Source organism: Pinus tabuliformis, chromosome 5_2 (genome assembly GCF_031772625.1).
Source record: "Pinus tabuliformis cultivar Carrire ecotype Pingquan chromosome 5_2, CPIR1, whole genome shotgun sequence".
NCBI classification, from domain to species: domain Eukaryota; kingdom Viridiplantae; phylum Streptophyta; class Pinopsida; order Pinales; family Pinaceae; genus Pinus; species Pinus tabuliformis.
Window position 1 is genome coordinate 1112119308 of NC_142306.1, and position 24413 is coordinate 1112143720.

The following is a 24413-nucleotide window of genomic DNA, read 5'->3' on the forward strand; positions in this document are numbered from 1 at the left end:
CATGTATTCGATTCACCTGTCAATCTTGTGTCTCGGCAGCTCTATTCGGGGCCGTTCTTTAGCTATAGGCTTGCATGTTGTTGAGGAGACTTTCGGAACTTCTTTTGGTTTTTCCTCTCTATCTTGTGTGTCTCTGGCATTGTCCTTCCGACCACCTATCTCCTTGTTTCCGTGCTGTTGCCTGTTCTCTTTTTTCAATACCTCCTTATCGACAGATCCAAAGACAAATGCCTGCTCAGGACCGTGCTGCGAGGGGGAGGGCTCTGACGCCCTCCCCTGAGGAGATTCCATTGTGCTACTCTAGTACCCTGCAACGCTGTTGCGACACAGGTGTTTTGGTCCAGCCTGTGAATGGATCCAGTGCTGTGCAGTCTGTGCCGTCGGAGCTTTTCTCAGAACCCTCTAACTAGAGTGATTATCGCAATTCACAATGCCATGAAATTTATTTTATTAGGGCATTCATGGTCGCCCAGTTAAGGCAATGCGCAGTGCTATCAGGAAATCAAAAAGAAGTGTGGGTTTGATATTGTTACAGATCCATTTGGGAACATCAACCCCAACTTATAGATCGATACTATTAGGGCCCATCAACCCCTAATGCAGTTTTTACATCCCCTAAAGAAGTTAAACATTAAAATGCCTCACTTCCCAAGAAGTTCCATCACTGAAAACGTCTAGAAACTGCCTCTAAGAAGATCAGCACAGGTAGGCCTTCATTAGGGTGTGCTGCAATGCAAACCATACATTTTCAGGGTGCTATGCAACGCACTTGGTCCCTCTTTAGCCTGCGTTGGGATAATTTGAGTGAATTTCTGTGAGGGTTTGAAAGATTCCTTATCCATTGGATGCCTCTAGAATTTTCTCAAGGCTATCCACTCCTTTGAGTTCGCATTTGTATGAGGAAGGGAGTTAAGGAACATCAATCCCCTTATCTTTTCTTCCACGGAACTGAATTCTAAATTTAGGAGGGCATTCATTATCACCATTCATGGCATAACTTCCTTCATTCACCTATAAAAAGACCACTCATCTAAGTGATCAGGGGCTGGAAATTATTGAATGGTAGGGAGATGTTGTTGATATGAGATTTTAGTTGATTGCAAGTATTGTAATGATGTCAAAGTGTCTTTCTTGTTGTGAGGAGAGGATGGGATTGAACTGGAGGAGTGATGCTGAATCAGGGAAATTGGGTTGTAACTCTTCCTTTCACTAATAAAGTGTTCAAAGCTTTTTCCATATGCTTGTATTGTCTTTTTATGCTTTCATATGCTTATCATGTACTTGATTCCATGCTATGTTTAATCAATAGATCATTATCATATGCTTTGATGGGTTCTTGTTTCTATATGTGTGCAGGTACTTCTCAATAGGCTTAAGTACGGAAGGAGCAACAGAATTGGTCAAGGGAGATAAGGAAAAAGTGGAAGCTACAAGTAGGTTCTCTGTTCTCTTGTTTTATCTATTGTTTATAGAAAAGGTAGAGAATGCTTTGTACTGTTGTTTCTAGATTAAGCAACTAGTCTAGAGGGTTAGGCGTTTATCCAAGAACACTAAAACTTCCCAAAACAAATTGGTGACTCTGATGAGGAACGATCATCCATATTAGTAGCTCATCAGCCTCTTAAGACATTTCTGCATACTGTACTTCTTTTCATTGCTTCAATTCTAGTATCCTTTCATTGAAAATTGTGTCGAAACTGTGTCAAAATTTCCTTCAAAATGGCTTACTATCACAAGCACTGTCCAATGAAGGACACAGTGCGCTGCAGTTCACTTCCTGCATAGATCCAATGCGATTCAATGCACTATCTCTAACTGTTGCCTGCGTTGATCCCTTGAGGGTCAATTTCCCATTTAGGAACTAAAAGTTTTTGCCAATTTTCTCTTGTTTGAATGAGTTGTTGAATGTCAATTATGTTTTGTCTCTGAAAATAATTTTTCATCTCCTTAATTTGGCCCTACTTAGACTAGGATTGATAAATGTTTCTTATGTATTTACTTTTTCATTTTCAATCTATAGTCGAAAGTTAGTTTTACTCAATTGATCTTTAGCGAAAGAAAGTGTCGTAAAATCGTCTTTTCCTTCGAAAGTTGAATTGTCGTCAAATCTTAATTCATGAAAGATCGATTAATTGATATGTGCATATGTTTAGCCTTTTCATTGAAAGTGTCATAATTCCTCATTTCTTTGAAAACGAAAGTGTCGTAGAGTCTTCCTTTCCTTGAAAAGAAATTGTCGCAAAATCGTCATTTTTATGAAAAGAGTTTGTTGATCGTTTGTGCATTAGTTTTCCTTTTTGAATCATTCACATTAAGGGAAATTGAAAAGAAATACATGCATCTTGCATTGAAAAGAGTTTGTGTGTGCTAAAAGGAATAGTGTAGGGAATTTTCATTTAGATTTTGCTCTTTCCTCTTTGATTAGAAGAAATCTGATTGCTCTATCCCTAAGTAGATAGGATTTTCATTGTTAAAACTAAATGGAAAGAATGCTTATCATGATAGTTTCATTCCTAGGAATTTCAAAATACATCACGTGGTGAACTTGAAAGACAAATTCCTAAGATAAACTTAAAATAAACATCAATATACCTAATGGAGCATTGTCATTAACGAAAACATTTAGTGGTTCTAGGCTAGAGACATGTTTCAGCGTCGTTAAACCAAGCAGTTGTCGCTAACTTGTCTACAATACATCCTGAGTGTGATACCTCATTCTAGTACGTGAGTATATCGTAGCTCGTCCACGTACCTTTAGGTATATATTGCAGTGTTACAGTACGTAAAGTATATGAGAATGCTCTAACTGTGCGGTTTTGCATTAGACAATGCTTAACGGACTGGGCCTCCACTTACCTTCGGGTATATATGGGAGGACAAATCTAGGCTACTATCCATCCTTAAGTAACTGAGTTGGCTGCCTTGTAAACTATGATACACCGAACACAGCATTCGGGGGGATTGCCTGCCCGTACTTCTTGGTTTGCTAGGAGGTATTCTGCAGTTCACAGTTGCTTGGTAAACCTTTTTTCCTAAATTATCCCTCTTTTGTTTTGTTATGTTACTTTGATTAAAATAAAATTAATTGACCGTGGATAACATCCTCCTCGCTCGCTCCTTAGTTGATCTTAGGTTGAAACATATGGTGACAAATTCAGAGTCCACCGATCAAGGAATTCCTTTTGATGGGAATCCTAGTCCTCTTCCTTCTTTTGGAAATATTTGTGCTCCATATCTGCCTACATTATCCCTTCCGAGATTTACCATTGGCTTGCCAATATGGTTTTTTTCAACCTCCTTGGTTCAAAATGTCATGATTTCTCAACAATCAAGTACACCTCCAACTGGACAAAATCAACCTCTAGTTGATCTCAAAGTTGACCCTTTTCCTTCTTCCTCGGTTATTTCTTCCTCCCCTTCTTCCTCTTCGCTTGGTGAAAGTATTGGTACTAGTAACCAGGTGGTTAAGAAGAAGAAGAAAGGGAGGAAGACGAAGAAGAAGGAAATTCAGCAAAGGGGCAACCAAGCAACCATCGTTGTGAGTGCAACATATGATGAGAAACTGTCCATCAAACCTCACAAAGTTAGACATCCATGCAAACTTTGTGCGGGAGACCATCTTCTTCGAAATTTTCCTGATATTCCTTAGATCTTAGAAGAATGGTCTTCCCATTCACATCATCCTATGTCATCAACTTCCGGAGATCATGTTGGTGACACACCATCAACTAGTGGTAGTAAAGTTCATGGAAATAAAGGTAGAGTTAAGTTTCCATGTAGGTTATGTGAAGGGAATCACCCCATTCACCTTTGTCTCTATCTGGATGAAGCCAAAAAAGTGTTGGATAACAGTCCTGCTTCATCGCATCGACTTCCATCTGGTTACAAGAGACTATCCCTTAATCCTTCACTAGTTAATGAATTGACTAACTCAAATCAACCATCGGTCAAAACCACTCTCTCTGAAAGTGAATCCTCTGAGTCTATACTCAACCCAAATCAATAGGTCGAGGTAACAGTTGACCCGATTTCACCTACAACAAATCATACCTTTCCCGAAGAAAGTGAATATGATGCCACTCAAGTTCTTTTTTTTTCTTCAGATTCTAATGAGCTTGGGGGCATTCCTCCTGTTACATCAAGACATGAGGAAAATCCTCCAGTTCTCATAACTCAAGGGGTTAATTCACCCATTTCTACAGTACCCCCTCCAAGTAGTCTAGTCACTTCCTTTGATTGGAACCAACTGGCAGGATTCTGTCTTCCCTCTTATGTGCCTTTCCATATCATAGTAAAAATTTGTAATATGATTGTATTAGGCACTATAATAGCTGAAGGTGCATCTTTAAGTATCCTTTCCTCAACTTATTGGCAAGCACTTGGTTCGTCGCCGCTTGTGCCTGTTACCTAGAATCTGTTGGCTTTTAACAGATTAACCAGTCGACCATTAGGGGTCCTCCCTCAGTTACCTATTACTTTGGGAGGAAAAATCATTTATCTGAAAGTGATGGTAGTCCCAGGCCCATTATATTATAATTTACTTCTTGGGTGTGACTATGTTTATTGCATGGGAGCTATTGTTTCAACACGCTTTCGAGTGATTTGTTTCCTGCATGAAGGCAAAATTGTCATCGTTGACCAACTTTCATTTCCCGGTCCAAAATATGGCTTCTAGTCAACCATCTTCCCTAATGCTCCTTTTGTACCAATGGTATCATCCCCGCCACGGGTTAATTATGTGGCAACTTGTTCCCAACCTACATCAACTGACGATCAATTTAGTGATGTTGTACATCATGTACTGGGGGAATTGGAACCATATCTCTCCTTCATGACCACTTATGAGTTGTGATCAAAGGAATTCAAGGATAGTTCCTTGTCTTGTGTCAACCTCATTAAAAAATGAAACCAAGGATATGAGGATAGTTATTTTACTATGTCAACCTCGTTAAAAAATGAAATAGGCCCATGAGGATAATTCCTTGTCTTGTGTCAACCTCGTTAAACAATGAAACAAGGAATATGAGAATAGTTCCTTGTCTTGTGTCAAGCTCATTAAAAAATGAAACGAGGACCCCTGGAGCAAAGTCCTAGTCGAGTCTTTCACTTGATCTCATATATGAACCTTCATTCCATCCACTTAATAGCCACGAGTAGTCTACTTAGGTGAATGTAATGAAGCTTGGGGGGCATGCACCTAGTGGTAAAGTTAAGTTTCCCTGTAGGTTATGTGAAAGGAATCATCTCATTCACCTTTGTCCCTATGTGGACGAAGCCAAAAAGTGTTGGATAACCGTCCTACTTCACTGCAGCGACTTCCAACTGGTTACAAGAGACTCTCCCTTTCATCATGCTGGGGGCATGTAAACCAATCTCAAGCATAGTTTTTCATTTCAAGCTTGTGTAAAAATGAAACTAAATCCAAGCATATTTTGTTCGTTTCAAGCTTGTGTAAACATGAAACCGAATCCAAGCATAGTTCTCTATTGTTCAAGCTTGTGTAAAAATGAACCCAATTCCATTCTAACCCTTGTGATTGCCATTCTATCAGCCTTTACTATCAGATGAGCCTTAGTTGTTTCATTCCATCACCACCATCTCTTTGGCCAATCATACGCTTTCACTTGGTTGTTTTACCTTTTTTGAGGAACAGTTACAATGAGTGGTCTTATTAGCCAGCCTCTTCACATAAATCAACATGTTTTGAGAAGTTCCAACATCACTGGAACCAGTTGCTACCCTAGACATCACTCGCTCCTCAAAACGGTGTCCTACTTAAACTCTTTTTAGACTCTATAAATATGAAAATATTGTTGAGCGCTTGTCTATTCCAGCTCGTTAAAGGATTGGAAACGATATCTCTCTTGTATTATTTTACGCTTTTTCGGACTTGAGAGATTATTTTACGAAAAATAACTTGTGGATTTTCCATTTCGTCCCTTTTCAAACTCTCTAAACATGAAAAGGACTGAGTTGTCTTTGTCATTAAACTCGTTAAAAACATCAAATAGCGACAAACTTGTCCATCTAGACAAGGTCGAGTTTCACCTTTGTAGACTCATTAAAGCATCAAATAGCGATGGATTTGCCCGAAGGGTGAAATTATAAAACAAGCATATGTTATCCTCTTCAAGCTTGATAAAAATAAAGAGGTATTGGTCAGCAATGACTGAGGAAAATGGAAAAAGTCGAGAAAACTTTATGGTAGAAAGTCTCTCTTGAACATGACACTTTCACCTCATCACCGTGACTATGTGGGTTGGGTCATTCAGCTTGATGGTTATCACATCGTTGGTCTATCATACCATCCATTACTTTGTTGTGGGTCAATGCTACCAATTCATCTTAGAGTCGTCGACATGTTCAAGAGAAGTCATTCAGTACAAAACTTCATCCTTTGCAATACCATAAACCTTCATTTTCATCACTTCCATTCCTAGACCTTGTGTTGTCAGTTGATTCTCATCTCCAAAATCATTTACCTCATTTTGTGTCATTGATGTGGGATACATCAAGGCCCTCCCGCGACGAGTCGCTTCTTGTCGACATCAGCACATCATCCAAGAAGTTGACTTAGAAACACCCCTTCAGTACCTTGAAGCTTGCATACATCAATGGAAGGGTTCGCTTCCGGCGATAGGTTGACATAACTGGCCTTCGACTAAAAGACTTTGTATGGTGTTCGACATCAAATCATTTATTCATAGCATACAGAATGTACTGTAGTACCTTGAGGGTCATTATCATTATCGGTGATTCCTCTCGCATCTGTTAACGGCTTACATCATTGGCTGTTAATCAGGCGATGTCTTCCCATGTTCGACTTTAGAACATCTATTCACATGGTTAGACTTGTACTTGAGCGAAATATTGAATGAAATTGAAGACCCCGGATCCAGTTTCATCCATCCAGGCTGCGATATTTTTCGGAGTACCAAATCAAATGTACAATGGCCTTACATTAATGGTCATCCATTCATGGGTCTATATCTGTAGATGACTATATTTGTACATGTAATGAAAGTTTATAAGTTGAGCATCGATATGCCTTCCCTCAGCTAGTTCATGAGAAAAATAAAATTATCATGATATATGTATTGTAATTGATGCAGGTCACCTTCCATTTCGAAACCTCCTCTCCTCGTGATAAAGCATTTCACTCGACATATATATTTATGACTTCATGCTTTAGGGGGCAACTGTTACAGATCCATTTGGGCACATCAACCCCAACTTACAGATCGATACTATTAGGGCCCATCAACCCCTAATGCAGTTGTTACATGCCCTAAAGAAGTTAAACATCATAATGCCTCACTTCCCAAGAAGTTCCATCACTAAAAACATCCAGAAACTACCTCTAAGAAGATCAGTGTAGGTAGGCCTTCATTAGGGTGCACTGCAATGCAAACCATACACTGTCAAGGTGCTATGCAGTGCACTTGGTCCCTCTTTGGCCTGCGCTGGGCGAATTTGAGTGAATTTCCGTGAGGGTTTGAAAGATTCCTTATCCATTGGATGCCTCTAGAAGTTTCTCAAGGCTATCCACTCCTTTGAGTTCACATTTGGATGAGGAAGGGAGTTAAGGAACGTCAATCCCCTTATCCCTTCTTCCATGGAACTGAATTCTATATTTAGGAGGGCATTCATTATCACCATTCATGGCATAACTTCCTTCATTCAACTATAAAGTACCACTCATCTAAGTGATCAGGGGCTGGAAATTATTGAATGGTAGGGAGATGTTGTTGGTATGAGATTTGAGTTGATTGCAAGTATTGTAATGATGTCAAAGTGTCTTGCTTGTTGTGAGGAGAGGATGGGATTGAACTGGAGGAGTGATGTTGAATCAGGTAAATTGGGTTGTAACTCTTCGTTTCACTAATAAAGTGTTCAAATCTTTCTCCATATGCTTGTACTGTCTTTTTATGCTTTCATATGCTTATCATGTACTTGATTCCATGCTATGTTTAATCAATATATCATTATCATATGCTTTGATGGGTTCCTTTTTCTATCTATGTGCAGGTACTTCTCAAGTGGCTTAAGTACAAGAAGGAGCAACAGAATCGGTCATGGGAGATAAGGAACAAGCAGAAGCTACAAGTAGGTTCTCTGTTCTCTTATTTTATCTATTGTTTATAGAAAAGGTAGAGAATTCTTTGTACTGTTGTTTCTAGATTAAGCTACTAGTCTAGAGGGTTAGGAGTTTATCCAAGAACACTAAAACTTCCCAAAACAGATATTCAGATGGGCTGTTAACTCGCACAAACCCTCACTTTGCAGTTTCTTGATGTGTCTTCCTCTCGAAGAAAGATCAGCTGCAATCCATTCTCCAATCTCCAAGATCAAAAACTGACAAGCTAACCAATTCTCTCAACGTTGCTTTGATACCAAATGATGAAAACTAATAAACAAACAATACACACTCACACTCATAAAATAAATAACAAACATGGCGGAAAAGGCCTCAGCCTTACAACATTCCTCACATTCTGATTATTAATCAATCCAATGTACAAAGAATGATAATAGTACAAATAAATACATGAGGAAGTTGGTCTCAAGATAGTACGTCTATCTTGGACACTATGGTTGAGAAATTTTCTCAACAAAACACTAAGCTAGGAGAACTAGTTGGAGAGAATCTCTCATCCTAATTAAACTCCCTAGTTTGAGGAACTAACTCCTAATTCTTAAGATTTGATTTATTTAATTATAATTTTGGATTTATAATTGTTTTATTATGAGAGTGAGGCTAACAGGATGATTGTTTCTTTGTGTTGGAAGAGAAACTTGTGACTTCAATTCCAAGCCATTTCAAATGTAACTTGTTTCATTGTTTAACTATATATTATATTTTTCTCCAATATTCCCTTGGATGAATTATTCATTCATGTTATTTGTTGGTAGGGCAGGTTGGAGACTCTGGGAAGCTCCAGATGAAACCTCATGATCCCTATTATATTCTTCACATGAATTCAGGTAATGATAATGTGAACTTGAGTGGGACAGATAAACATTTTATCCTAGTGAGTAGGGAGATACGTATGGCTTTAGGACCAACAACTACAAATTTGGGTCCAAATTTGTAACAGGTTCCTTATTTGCCTAATATTGAACAAAATTTCATGGAAAAGCTTGCAAGAATTGCTGAAATGCTAAAAAATTCTAACATGAAAACATTATGAGTTCTATCATCACAAATTTTTGTTGGGAAATCAATTAGAGAAACTAACCCCATTGACATGGATCAAGAATTCATTTAATCTTCTAAATTTCCAAAGGAAGATATTACACAAGACATAACACTTTCAAAGGATTCTAGCATGGTTATACCCTCATATAGTTTTTCAAATGAAAATACCACTTCACAAAAAATCATTTTACCTTGGGTTGATGTGGATCATCTCTTCGAAGGGCTAAGTGAAGAGAAATGAGTTGTAATCCAGCAAGAACAACACAAAGAATTGACGAAAAAAATAATATGTATAGTGCCAAGAAACTTTTCCTCGTTTTGGACCATGACCAGACACTTCTAAATTTATCTAAGGTTTCATTAAATATAAACCATCTTGTTATAATTCTAGCAATTCCTAGGAAATGAGGGATGTGAAGTAAATGAACTGATTCATGGTAATATGAGTATATAAATGTTGTTAATTCATGAATTTCTTTTCCAACAATTTATTTAAATAGACCATCTCCATGACGAAATTCTAAGGAAGAAGGGGGAGCAAGGCCAAGAGAAACCTCAACATCATATTTTTTGCTTTCCTTATATCGGAATGTGGACTAAATTGTGGCCTAACATTTGAAATATTTTGAACAAGGTTACTATAATTTGGATTGAACTATTAATATCTTTGCAAACTATAGTTCTTACAGGAAACACTCAATTTACAATGTGGAATTGGAAACTTCTATGCATGCTAATAGATGAATCTATTCTTTCTTTCATCTAATTCATTCCTTGATAATTTATGTTCCAGGCAAGAAAGTATGAAAAACATGTTTATACAATGGGAAATCAAGTTTATGCCATAGAGATGGCCAAAGTACTTGATCCCACAAGAACTTTATTTACACGACGTTTTACTTTGAAGGGTGATGAGGCTAATCTGGATGGAGATGATAGGCTACCTAAAAGTAAAGATCTAGATGGTGTTTTTGGAATGGAATATGGAGTAGTAATTATCAATGATTCTGTAAGGGTTTGGCCTCATCATAGATATAATTTAATTGTGGTCGAAAGGTAAGTTCATTTCAATTCCTTTTTATTGTCCAATCAAGACCTTATAATTGTAAATTTTTTTCTTTCAAAAGTGGTGGTTAAAGATATGTTACTATTCCTAAAACTGAGAGACTCCCATGTATAGATATATGCATTTTCTCTATGGTAGGTGCCAATTTGGATTTCTAGGGTTGTCATTGTTAGAAGTATACATTGATGAGAAGCCAGAGGATGGAACACTAACATCTTCTTTAGTGGTGAGATGCTAAAAATTAAAATATAACACACATTGTGTTCATGACACAAAATTTAGAGATATTTCCTGAGTTGACATTATATTGTCGCATTTCTAATGCATATACCCTTCAATTCAAACATAGGTGATTGAGAAAATTCACCATAATTTTTTCTCAAACAAACAGTTGCATGAAGTGGATGTCTTGTAATTTCTTGTAGTTGAACAACAAAAAGTTTTAAAAAATTGTAAAGTGGTTTTCAATAGGGTTTTTCCATTTAGAGAAGCATAGCCACATCTTCACCCTTTGTGGCATATGGATGAACAATTTGGTGCAGTATGCACAACACAAATTGATGGAAAAGTGTATCATGTTGTAGCCCTTTCCCCCGAGGCTGACAAGGTATGAATTTTACCTTTTGTCAAAAGAATACTATCATTAGAAATGAAAAATCATTTACCAGATAATGTTGGTCTCTAAATATGCATGCTTGTTTACCAACTAATAGAAGATCACTTTATGTGCATCAAGAATGGAAAGAAGAAAAAACATATATAAAGACTAGTGGGTTGATTGTAAGAGAGTATTAATTCCTATGGTTTGTGGAAAATATGGATGAGTGTTAGTGTTGGCATTATGATACAAGTGTTTTCCTTGATGGAAACTCACTCACAGGTCAATTCAGTTTTGGTAAAACGCAACTCACAGTACAACAGTTATATTCAGAGGTTACAGGGAAATGGTACAGAAGAACAGGAAGATGGAACTAAGGTCTATTGATCAAAATAAAGAAGTTGAAGGAAGAAGATGACGTAAGAGAAGTTTAAGAGATACACGTAGGTTCACTTATTCCAGGCAGTGTATACACGCAGGTACTCAGAATAGAAAAGGTGTATAATGACCACACGCACTCCCACATAAGGCAAAGCATGTACATGTTGAAAACCATGGTTTTGGTCCGAAGTATTTGGTCCAAGGTATCTTTGGACCATGATATTGACCCTAGGTATTTAGTCAAAGGTATTCGTTCTGTGGTATTTGATCCAAGGTATTGGTCCTAAGTGGATTTGGTCCATGGTATTGAGAAAGGCCAAAAACTATATAAAGAAGAGAGGATCATAAGGCCAGCTGTTACAGGAAAATTTGGGCACATCAACCCCGAATTCCAAATCCGTATTATTAGGGTCCATCAACCCCTAATTTAGTTGTTTTCATTCCCTAATGAAGTTAACCTACATCATCCTTGCCTCTCAAGAGTGTCATGACACCATTCATCCAAAAAATGCCCCTAAAGAGATCAGCGCATGTGGCCTTCTATCTGGATACAATGCATTGTAGTAACTGCACTATCTGGGTGCTATGCATCGCACCTAGCCTTTGTTTTGCCTACACTGAGCAGGATTCATCAAATTTTTGAAATGAATCCATTGGATTCCTCATCCAATGGATGCTTCTGGAAGTTTCCAGATGGATTGGGCTCGCTTTTGGGTGAGGAAGGAGATGAATGAACCTTAATACATTATCCCTTCCTCCATGGAACCACTTCCCAATTTTGGAAAAGCATTCATGAGGGCCATTAATGGCTTAACCTCCTCCATTCAACTATAAATGGACCAATCATTCCAAGGCTTGGGGAGGTTGGAACATCTCAAGTTAAAGAAATGTTGTTTAAGTGAGACTTGCGAGTAATGTTATCATGTCAAATTGTTGCTTCATGAGGAGAGAAGGGTTTGAAACTGGAAGGAAGACACTGAATCGAACATGGCTTCAAGGGTTGTAATCTTTCATTTATCAATAAATATTCTATGCTTTTTCCCATTCATGTGTTTATATGATGTATATTATACTTTCAATTCTATAATATGTTTAGTTAACATATCGATATGTATGCTTTGATGGTTTTCTGTCTCGGCTTGTGTGCAGGTACCTTCCAAGCAAGTTAAGTACAAAATGGAAAGATGAAAGCAGTCAAAGGGAAGAGGGATCGAGCAAGAGATATAGGTTGGTTCTTTTTTTCCTATTTCTTTTATCCGTTAGCTATAGGAAAAGCAATGGTATTACTTTAGTTGTTGTTCTAGACTAGCTACTAGGTCTAGGGGTTAGTCGTTTGAAGAAACACTAAATTTGCCCATAAAAAAATGGCGACTCCGTTGGGGAGCAATCCTATCCTTTATAGTATCTTATCAGTCTCTTAAAACACTTTGACATACCATACCTTTTGTGTTTCATCGAGTTCAAGTTCAATTTACTGAAAATTGAGTCAGTTTTGAGCATAAAATTGTCATTCTGTAATCAGCGCACCTTTGTAACTAACACAGTGCATTGCATTGCACCTTCTGCATAGACTCAGTTAGATGCATCGCACTATCCCTAACTCTGGCCTGCGTTGATCCCTTTAGGATCAGTTTTCCCATCTAGGAGCTGGAGCCTTTAGTCAATTTTTAGTTGTTTGAATTGCCTGTTGGATATAGATAAGGTCTTGTCTCTTAAAATAGTTTTTGTTTCCTTGTTTCAACCCGATTTAGACTAGATTGTTGAATGTTTTTTATGTATTTTTTTTATCACTTGCAATCCATTATCGAAAAGTAGGTTCGGTCGATTGTTTTGTCAAAAGACGAAGTGTCGTAAAGTCTTCCTTCATAAAATAATCGATTGATCTATTTGTGCATTTGATTAATATTTTCGTTTAAAGTGTCAAAAATATTCGTTTCTTTAAAGTTGAAAGTATCGTTTAGTCTTCCTTTCCCTTTAAAATAAATTTTCATAAATTGACATTTTTTGTGAAAATATTTTTTGAATCATTTGTGCATTAGTTTCTTAGTGCATCATTCACATTAAGAAAAACTAAAAGAAAAGCAATACATGCAATTGCATTCTAGAGTTTGAGTTTATGTGTTCAAAAGGAATGGTTTAGGGAATTGCATTAGTTTGTTCTCTTTGTTGTTTGATCTAAAAATTACATGTATGCTCTATCCCTCATAGCTAGGATTTTCATTGTTGAAAACAAATGGAAAGAGTGCTTCTCATTCTAGTTGCATTCTTAGGAATTTCGGAAAACATCTCGTGGTGAACCCTCAAAGGCAAATCTTAAGCAAGATCAACCTAAAATTTACATCAATTAACCTAATAACGCATTGGAACTTAACACAAACATCTAGAGGTGTCTAGGCTAGAGACGTGTTCCAACATCTTAAAACCTAGTGGCTGTTGTTTTCATTGAGGTTGGGTGATTCCTCGTCTCTAATTCAATAAGTACTAGTACGGACTTGGGCTCCCTGTACCTGTTATAGCTCCAAATCTCACTCTTATGGTTTGTGATGTTGTACTCATGGCCTAGGGCAACCCCTCCTTCCAGACCTGGTCCTAAAATTTAAAAAACAGTGTTTTATCCCTTATACGCGACATTGCCCTGAGTTAAACGCGTGTATACGTGGGTATGTGTATAGCCAACCCATGTGTATGTATTAAAACACTTAAAAAAATATAAAACTCCTCATTTTCAGGCGAAGATCGCGGGTTTTACCTGCTGATCACCTGTTAGTGCCCGTGGACCAACTATTACCAACCAACTCCTAACTAAAAAACTACTTTGGAGATGGTATAAAAATACCTCAAAGGGAAGGCCTAAGGGAGGAGAGAATAGAGAGAAAGGTTATTATGCTGAGATTTTTCCCTTGACCAGGTCTAAAGTCCCTTGTGCCTTCTGCACTTCCCCCATTTTGTACAGGAAACCTTTGTTTCCTTGTGTGTTGATGTTCATCCACCATTTATGACATCATGGAGAGAGTCATGGAAGGAGTTTTGCTAGAGGCTTGAGGCTGGAACGGATCCAGAAGGAAGCTTTGCTTGGAGCCTGCTGAAGGTGATTCAGGTGAAAATATTCCTTTTTATGTACTTTATTTGTCTATAATAAAAGAAACACATGTCTTGGTTCTCGAAATGAATCTTCTTTATGTTAATGATAGTCATGTTTAGAATTCATATGTAAATGGTTGTTTGGATTTCATAACTAACTACCTTTCTTTATTACATGAAGATGGTTTCTTTATAAGTTTTGTCCATGTGCTGTTGTGTTCTTTGAATTGGTTGTTTTGCAGGACAAAAGAGAAGAAGGGAACTCCAAGAAGGGTTTGGACCCTAAAGGCCTTCTCAAACGTAGGACCAAAGGTACGTACCCTTATCATAGAATTTGCTTACTATAGCATAATGGTTGTATGAATGTATGTTTCTTTGAATAGATAACTTTCAGTCTGCTAGGGTTTCAACCCAAAAAGCCCTAGGGGAGTAATTCCCACTATCAGTACCGTCGATTATATAGTGGGAGATTCCAATAGGTTGAAATCCTTTATCCCTAGGAAGCCAAGTCTACCGCCTTACCAATGACAATGCACCAAACACAACATTCGGGAAGACTAACTGTCGTACGGTAAATCCTTGGAAATTTCTCTTTCATTTACCACCAAGGTGTATATTGTAGTTTTGTGATTAGTTTGGTAAACCCTCTTGTTTAGTATCTCCAAAGTAGTCACTTTCGTTCCTTTTCGATGTTATGAAACCAGTTCACAAAAAGATAGAAAAGATAGATCAACGCCTTAGAATTCAGCCTCTTCGAGGGGGCAACCTCCTTTACATTACACAAATGAATGATTCCTTGATGATTCAAATGACAAAACCTCCTTTCTATATATAGGAGTCTAAGGAGTCACAATAACCCAGCCGACCTATCAATAATAATATAAAGCCACAAAAAATAACAATAGAGGGATTCTATGGGGCACAGTAATAACAATATGGGGGCAATAGGGGCACAACAATATTAATAAGGGATACAACTACAATAGTAATGGGGTAATCACTAGTATTATAGGGACCTAACATGCCCCTCTCCTCCAAAAACGTGTTGTCCTCAACGCTTGAGTAGTTCTAGCTGCTTCTGTATAAAATTCTCATCCTCCCATGTGGAATCTTCAGCCGATAAGTTCTTCGACTTGATGAGATACTCCGAAATTGATCGATTTTGTAGTTGTTGAGTTCTTCTTTCTGTGACTGCTTCCGGTTCCAATATAATTTTTCCTTCCTCATCAAGTTTTGGCTATATTGTTTGTACTAGGAGCTTGTCGCTTATAACCTTCCTTAAACATGAAACATGGAAAACTAGGTGCACTCGAGAAGCTGCAGGAAGCTCCAATTTGTATGCCATCATACCAATCTTTTGCAACACCTTGTACAGACCATAATACTTTGGTGATAATTTATTATCCTTCTTAGCTTGCTTGAGGGACATTTGTTTATATGGTTGTAGCCGTAGGAATACCCAATCACCTACATCAAAACTTCTTTCACTGCAATATTGATCTGCCTGTTGTTTCATTCTATTCTGCGCCAAGACGAGGTTATCCTTTAAGAGTTGGAGGACTTGTTGTTGATGCTCGATGTGATTTTCCAGTACTTGAAACTTAGAATTTTCTCTTAAATATGATGTGATGGATGGTGGCTGATATCCTTAAAGTGCCATAAATGGGGTCATTTTTGTTGCTGTATGGAAGGAAGTGTTATACCACCATTCAGCCAGAGGCAACCATTTGACCCATTGTGTTTGTTTATCAGATACAAAGCAATGAAGATATCCTTCCAAACATTTGTTTACTATCTCAATTTTCCCATCAGATTGAGGATGATAAGATGAGCTATGAGCTAACTGAGTACCGAGACAAGAAAATAATTCTGTCCAAAAATTTCCAGTGAAAATGGGATCTCTGTCACTTACAATAATCTTTGGGTTTCCGTGTAGCTTTGAATTGTTTCCATAGATGTAGTACAAAACTGTACTAGCCTTAAATGAATGTGATAATGCACAAAAGTGTGCATACTTGGTAAGTCTGTCAACTACCACCATGATGACACTCTTTCCCTCAACCTTGGGTAAACCTGTAATAAAATCCATCGAAACCTCCTCCCAACGTTGGCTTGGAATGGATAAAGGTTGTAATAGACCCGGGGTCTTAATTGTTTCAACTTTATTTTGTTGGCAAACCAAACATTCCGCCAAAAAAATTTGAATATCTAATTTAAGGCCATCCCAAAAAAATTCCTTCTTAACCCTTTGGTAAGTTTTTAAAAATCCTGAGTGCCCTCCTAAGGGAGAAGTGTGAAATTCCATAAGAATCTTTTGTTTGAGTTGGGAATTCTTACAGAGGTATAAGCGATCTTTGTACCATAACAAATCATTTTTCCAGCTAAATGTATCAGATGTACTGGAATCTTGTTGTAGCTTTTGAATAAGTGCCCACACTTCTTCATCATTCTTCCATTCCTCCCTTGCTTCGTTTATCCAATCTGGTTGGATAATAGAAATGGCGCACAAAAATGCTTCCACATCCTCGTCCTTTCTTGAGAGTGCATCTGCCACCACATTTTGCTTCCCTTTTTTGTAGATGATTTCAAAGTCATAACCCAACATCTTTGTGACCCACTTTTGTTGCTCTTTAGATGATAATCTTTGTTCTAAAAAGTATTTATGGCTATCATGATCCATTTTTACCTTGAAGTGTCTTCCCATTAGGTAGGGTCGCCATTTCTTAAGTGCATGTAGTATTGCCAACATTTCTTTCTCATAAATATCTTTGTGTAAAAACTTTCCCTTGATTGGACGACTTTCAAAAGCAATGGGTCTTTAATATTGCTTTAAAACAGCACCAATTCCATTTCCTGAATCATCACATTCCACAAAAAAGGTTTTTGTGAAGTCCGGTGTAGCTAAGACTGGTGCTTGGCACATTGCCTCTTTAAGATGTTCGAAGGCCTTTGTTGCTTCTAGAGTCCATGAAAATGCATCTTTCTTCAATAATGTTGTTAGAGGTGCTGCTATTCTCCCATAATTCTTAACAAACTTGTGATAATACCCTGTCAACCTGAGAAATCCTCGCAGATGCTTTATGGATGTGGGGATTTTCCATTCCTTAATGGCTTTAATTTTGCTAGGGTCTACCTTAACTCCTTCATGAGATACAATATGACCCAGATATTCCACCTCTTGTACTCCAAAGAAACATTTGGATTTTTTTGCATATAATTAGTTCTCCTCCAATAGTTGTAGTACCCTGTCAATATGTTCAACATGATCCTTCCACGACTTGCTGTATATCATCAAAAAATACTAACACAAACTTTCTAAGGAAGGGTTTGAAAATGGAATTCATCAAACCTTGAAATGTAGAAGGTGCATTGGTAAGGCCAAAAGGCATGACCAAAAATTCATAATGACCCTCATGAGTTCTAAATGTTGTTTTCGGAATGTCTTCAATCTTCATTCTGATTTGATGATATCCTGAATGAAGATCCAACTTGGTGAAGTAAATTGATCCATGCAATTCATCCAGTAATTCATCAATGACAGGAATGGGAAACTTATCTTTAATAGTGATCTTGTTGAGCTCCCTATAATCCAGACACATGTGCCATGATCCATCCTTCTTATGCACCAATACTACTGGAGTAGAGAAAGAACTTTGACTAGGTTGAATTATACCAACCTCTAGCATTTCTGCAACCATACATTCAATTTCACTCTTTTGGGCATAGGGATATCTGTACGGCCTGATGTTTGGAGGAACACTTCCTAGAATCAGATGAATAGCATGATCATGATCATGAATAGGTGGGAGACCTTTGGGAGTCTCAAATCCCTTGGAATGATTGTCCAAGACTTTTTGGAGATCTGGAGAAATAGATGATTTCGATGTGGAAACATCTAGCGAACATAATTGTGCAATTACACCTCTTTGTTCCTTTTTTAGAAGCTTTGTCATACCGTTAGAGCTGATTATCTTTCCCAGTTTCCCTGCAATACCCCTTAATTCAACTTCCTTTCCTTCCGCATAAAATTTCATGAAAGGTTCTTGAAAATTAAAAGCTATTGTACCCAAGGATTGTATCCATTAGACTCCTAGTACAACATCAGCACCTCCCATTGGAATGGAAAGCATTGGGCTAGTCAATACATATTCTCCCATGGATAGCTTGATATTATGGAACTTTCCAGAGAAATTTATTGTTCCTCCATTTGTAACCATCACTTGACACTCTGGTGCTGGATATAGGAAGCAATTCAATTCTTTTGCTACTTTACAATGAATAAAATTGTGGGTACTTCTTGAATCAATCAACACTATTACTTTTTTCTTCTTGATTTGTCCTTCTATCTTGATGGTTTGAGGAGTGGTAATTCCAGCCAATGCATTACAAGATATGGTCAGATTCATTTCTTCTTTATCTAGACTTTGTTCCTAGAGTATATCCTCTTCTTTTGACCTTTCTTGCTCCTTTTCCTCTTCCTCTTCACAATCTATGTAGAATAATTTCTTCTCAGCACACTTATGACCTTTAGTGTATTTGCTATCACAACTGTAACAAATCCCTTTTGCTCTTTTTTCTTCCAATTGTTGTGGTGTCAACCTTATAGGTTGTGGAAGACTAGGGGCAACAAAACTTCCATCTTTATAGTTGTGAGTGGTATGCTTCCTGGTTGCCATAATTTTGCTTTCCATTTTTCTTGCTAACCTGAATGCCTTTTCTAATGAATCAGGTTCCCAAAGGTGAACATCATGTTGGATATTATCCTTTAAAGTCCCTATGAACACATCAATTCTATGCTCCTTTGGAATATTTTTTACCCTTATGTTCAATTTTTGGAACTCCTCAATGTGCTCCATTATTGAACCCTTTTGTTTGAGACTTATCAATTGGCTAAAAAAATTGTTGCTTTTTGTATCCTCATAATGTGCTGCCAATTCTTACGTAAAAATTGCCCAAGTGATAATTTGTTTACGAGAGAAAAGCCATTGATACCATACAAACTGATTTGGTTCCAAATATAAAGTTTCAAAACGTACCTTTTCTGTGTTTTCCACATTATTGAGATCGAAAAATTGCTCCATCTGTAATATCCATGTCGCGGGATCCTTGCCATCAAACTTCCTCATATCGATTTTTGGAATATGGTGGGTCTTCGATCCAACATTAGAGTCTATGAAATCATGATTAACATTTCTTTTGTTATGCTAGTGGAAAAACCTGTGAACCATTTTCCACTAGCATAACACTCTGCCAACCTGTATGGAATCTCTCTTTAACAACATTTCTTTTGTTCGCATCATGAGTTTCCTTTACTACCCCTTCACCATTAGTAAGTATTTCTTGTAGACAATTTTTCAAATCTGCCTTCAAATCTATCTTCAAATCATCAATCTTAGCTTCCACACCCTTTATCTTAGATTCCACGCCATTTATCTTAGCTTTTGTTGGCTTTTGTGAGAGTGAAATTTGTTTCACTTAGTCTTGTAATTTTGATATATCATGTAGCATTTCTTCCTCTTCTTCATGAGTCATGCTAGAACTTTCAGGTTGCTTACTAGGTGTTTTCAATTTCTTTCCTCGAGGAATCATTCACTGATAATAATGCTCTACTATGCCCTTTGAATTCATTCAAAATATTTTTTCAAACCAAGCTTAAGCAAAAATTTAAAAAAATCTACACACATTTTTTCACTTTGTAGGAGCTCGATATTGCCTCTGATGTATCTCTGTAATTTCAGATCATCCAGTTCTAAAATTACAACCTGCAATAGCCCTTTGTGTCCTCTTTCCAATGCCACTAGTCTGATCCCAATTGGATTCTCCAAAGAAGAGTTATGCCAAATCTCCCACAGTGACCTGATTATAGACTAGTTCAGTAGAGCGAACTTGTACGACTTGCCACGTGTCCCTGTTTCGACCTTTGGCTTTGAAAAATATATACAAGAAACTACAGTCCATCTTCTTTTTATACCTTCTTATGAATTTTCAATCTGATGCCCAAAGAGAAAGTTATGACGATTTTTCCCAGGTCACCTGTTTGGAATGTAATTCAGGAGTCTGCAAAAAGACCAACTTCCTCAGATCATATCTTGTCTCAAATGGGTTTTTTTTAGCTTCTGAAACGTCACTGAATAAAATTTATAGCTAAAATGCCACGATGACCTGTTTGGAGTAGCGAAACCCTAGAATCCAAAGCTCTGATACCAAATGTTATGAAACCAGCTCACAAAAATATAGAAAAGATAGATCAATGCCTTAGAATTCAGGCGCTTTGAGGGGGCAACCTCCTTTACATTACACAAATGAATGATTCCTTGATGATTCAAATGACAAACCCTCCTTTCTATATATAGGAGTCTAAGGAGTCACAATATAACCCAGTCGACCTATCAATAATAATATAAAGCCACAAAAAATAACAATAGAGGGATTCTATGGGGCACAGTAATAACAATATGGGGGTAATAGGGCACAACAATATTAAAGGGATACAACTACAATAGTAATGGGGTAATCACTAGTATTATAAGGACCTAATATTCGACTCCTAAAAGAAAAGGTTCATCTAAGTGCTTGTCCTTTCAATCTCATTAAACATCGAAAGCGACTAGAGTCATATTTTGTTTTTTCTCGAACCTTTAAAAATGAAAAAGCAAAGTTATGTTCTAGTGTCATAAAAGTTAATTGACCGTGAATAACATCCCTATTCCTTAGTTGAGTTTAGGTTGATAAGAACAATCAGCAATTCTGGAGGAAGATCAACCTCCACTCCATCGTTCGAGGAGAGTTACGAGCAAACCACCCTTGCCATCGGAAGTGACACCAATCCGGTCAAGGCAGACTTGTCAAATTGAGTTTGTTACTTCATCTGAATTACCAGAACCGCCTATCATGGCTAGTACAGAACCTCAAGTTACTCCAACTATTTCTGGTACATCTGTTACACAAGAAGAAGTTACTCAACTACCTGAGGCCAATATAATGGAAACAAGTGAAAAGGTACCTGAAGTTGATCCACAATTTGAAGTTAATCAACCAGAAATTACTTTAGAACTTGAACCTATTTAATTCGAATTTGATCTAGAACCCATAGCAGTTGAAACCGAAGATATTTCTGAACCTGAAGTTGTTCACGAACCTTCCCTTGAAACTAAAGTTCTTTTATCAGAACATCTGAGCTTTGACCTTGAAAATTCCGAAGTTGTCACAGAAATACCTCAATCATCTGTAGTTCCTGAAACTCCATCTTTAACACCAGAAGTATTTTCGGACCTGACGGTGAAATCCTTCCACTTGGATTAATTGCTATAGAGGAAGAAGCTGAAGAAGATTCTACCCTCGGGACTCCACATCATTTTGGACCTGGTTTATATCTTTATTCTGAGTCTCTTCCTCATTCTGTTGTTGCCTCTAAGATCCCACTTGATTCATTAGGTCAACTTTTGGGTCAGTTAACCATGGCAGAACAACCGCAAACATCCCAGATTGTTTCATCTGATGCAGTTGTGGTAGAATCCTTTGCTACTACTTCTTCGATGTTTACTACCACACCTGAGTCACATTTATATGGACAGTTGTCCGTCCCGGCTAGTTACCAGTCTATGTCTGGAATCCACTCAGGGGTTTCTTCTTTGCCATGGTCATCACCCATGTCATCATCAGGAATTTTACCTGGTTCTTCTTATCAAGGACAACAGTTTGATCATGCTTATTAGTATCAAATTGGGCAATTCGATGAAAAAATACCTATATATCCTCTTAACATTGGACTACCACCATATGGTCACCAGTATGCCTATTCACAGCATCCTCCTTATCAAAGAGGATAACCCTATGGTTATGTCCCATCGTATCCAGGTCAGTCTGAAATGAGAGTCTGTCAGTGGCAGCCAACTATGCCACCACAACCAAGGCTTGTGTATCCAACACAACCTATGCAAACTGAGCCAATTATTTCGACCCAACCTATCGTAACTATGGAACCACAGATACAAGCTCAACCTGTTGTATCTCAACCTGTGCAAGTTAGTTCCGCTACCTCACAACCACAAGTTTTGAGTCATCAAACCCAAACTTCTCAGGCTGTTATACAACAACTGCTTGTTTCTGGGGTACAAATACCTCAGGTTAGTGTGCCATTATCTGGAGTGACTCAAGTTGCTACAGGTTTAGTTTATTCTCAGCCTGGTCAAACTGGCATTGGGGGACAATATCAAACTTCACAACCGATACCCCAACAACCTTGGTAGCCGTAGTATCCACAGCCTCCTTTTCAGAATGTCCAACCTCAGTATGGGCCTGCTTTCCAAGCTCAACCTGGGCAAGGACAATATCAAGCATATTAGGGTCCTATGTATCAAGCCCAACCCAGTTACGGACAAATGCAAGGTCAACCTAGTTTTAATCCATATACCGGATATGTCCCACCACCCTATCAAGGATATCCGCCTTATGCGGGTATGCAAAGGCCTATGGCACAGGCAATTCCATCTTATCCCAGATATGCTCAACCTAATTTGAATCGGCAGTTGCCATTTGTGGCAACTCTAGAATTACCGGATTTAAACTGGCTTACCAATGATCCAATTTTTTATGCACCTTGGTGGCCGGTAATTCCTCATAAGTTGCCTTCCAATATTCCAAAGTTTAGTGGAAATCCTGGAGAAGACCCGTCAAATCACGTTATGACTTATCATTTATGGTGTTCTTCCAACTCCTTGAATGATGATTCGGTAAGACTCTGTCTTTTCCAAATAACTCTCATCAGTTCAGCTGCTAAGTGGTATGTTGAATTGCTGAGAGATTCTTTCAATAATTTCACCCATTTAGCCACTACCTTTTTGACCCGCTTTCGGTTACCCATCAAATATGAAACTGGAACAGAACTTTTGACCAAATTTAAACAAACGACTTCTACTCACATATCGGATCATATTCATGAGTGGTGTCATCATCGTTGAATGGTTAAAACCTATGATCCTGATCAGCTTCTTGTTGAGTGGTTCATTAAGTCCTTATTGCCATCTATCACTGAGGATGTGGCTAAAGGTGGAGTTTTTACAGAAGAGCAAGTGATTGCTCGTGCCCAATACTTGGGTTTGATTTATACACAATCTGGCACGCTCTATGAAAAAATTCCACATGCACCGTGCCTAAATAAATCCATTCCACCTCCATCATCGAATAGGGACTCTCATGCCAGAGAAAGTGTGATTGGTTCCTTGAGCACGCAAATGGCAAGTCAACCATATGGTCAATCACTTGCCACGAATCAAACTGTAAATGCATCTGAGGTTCCTACTTCCAAGATTAATGTCATGTCATCTGACAAAGGTAAGAATCCAAAGCAACCAGGAAGCAAGAAGAAAGGGAAAAATAAAAAGAAAAATGAAAACCCTCCTCAAGAGAAATCATTTGATTCCTCTAATCTAGGAAATAAACCTCATTATCCATGTCTAATATGTAATGACGAGCATTTTACAAGGGATTGTCCTCACCGCTCGGAAGTTTCTAAACTGTTAAAATCTTCTATTACGTCTGCAATGTTGACGGATCCATTTCGGAACTCGGATACCAATATGGTTGCAACTGAAAATGCTTCCACATCCCTGGTGTTATCACTCAGGTTTTCCTAGAAGTTGTAAGAATGGGAAAGGAGGATAAGGTAACCACAAACCAATCTTTTAGATACAAAATCTAGTCTATCTGTATCCAGAGAGGGCTCTCTCTTTATGATTTAGCTTTTTTTTGAAAGGTATTAGGCTAGTTATGAAGTTTAGGAGTTTTGTTTGAGTTTGGGTGGTGAGATTCAATAGAGCAGAAAGGTAAGATAGAGTAGTTCAGGCCATTGGGCTAATGGAGTCAAGGAAGATAGCTTTCTGGATTTGGTTTCTTAACAGAGGATGGCTTCACAGAGTAAGGTAGTCAAACAGGGAACTAATAAAGACTTGAAACAGATGGAATGGGCTCAAATGGGGTGGAGGGAAGTTAAGAATCCTTCAACCTATTTAAAGAGGGAAATTGGATGATTACTGATAAGGAGCAGTTAAGTATTCTTTAGCAAATAATCAACATGAAAGAATTAGGAA

General features: G+C 37.9%; 1 pseudogene; it reads left to right on the forward strand.

The window, feature by feature from the left end:
- The first annotated feature begins 8942 nt into the window (after positions 1 to 8942).
- LOC149163120 (RNA polymerase II C-terminal domain phosphatase-like 3) overlaps positions 8943 to 24413 on the forward strand; it is a 74700-nt pseudogene continuing 59229 nt past the window's right edge.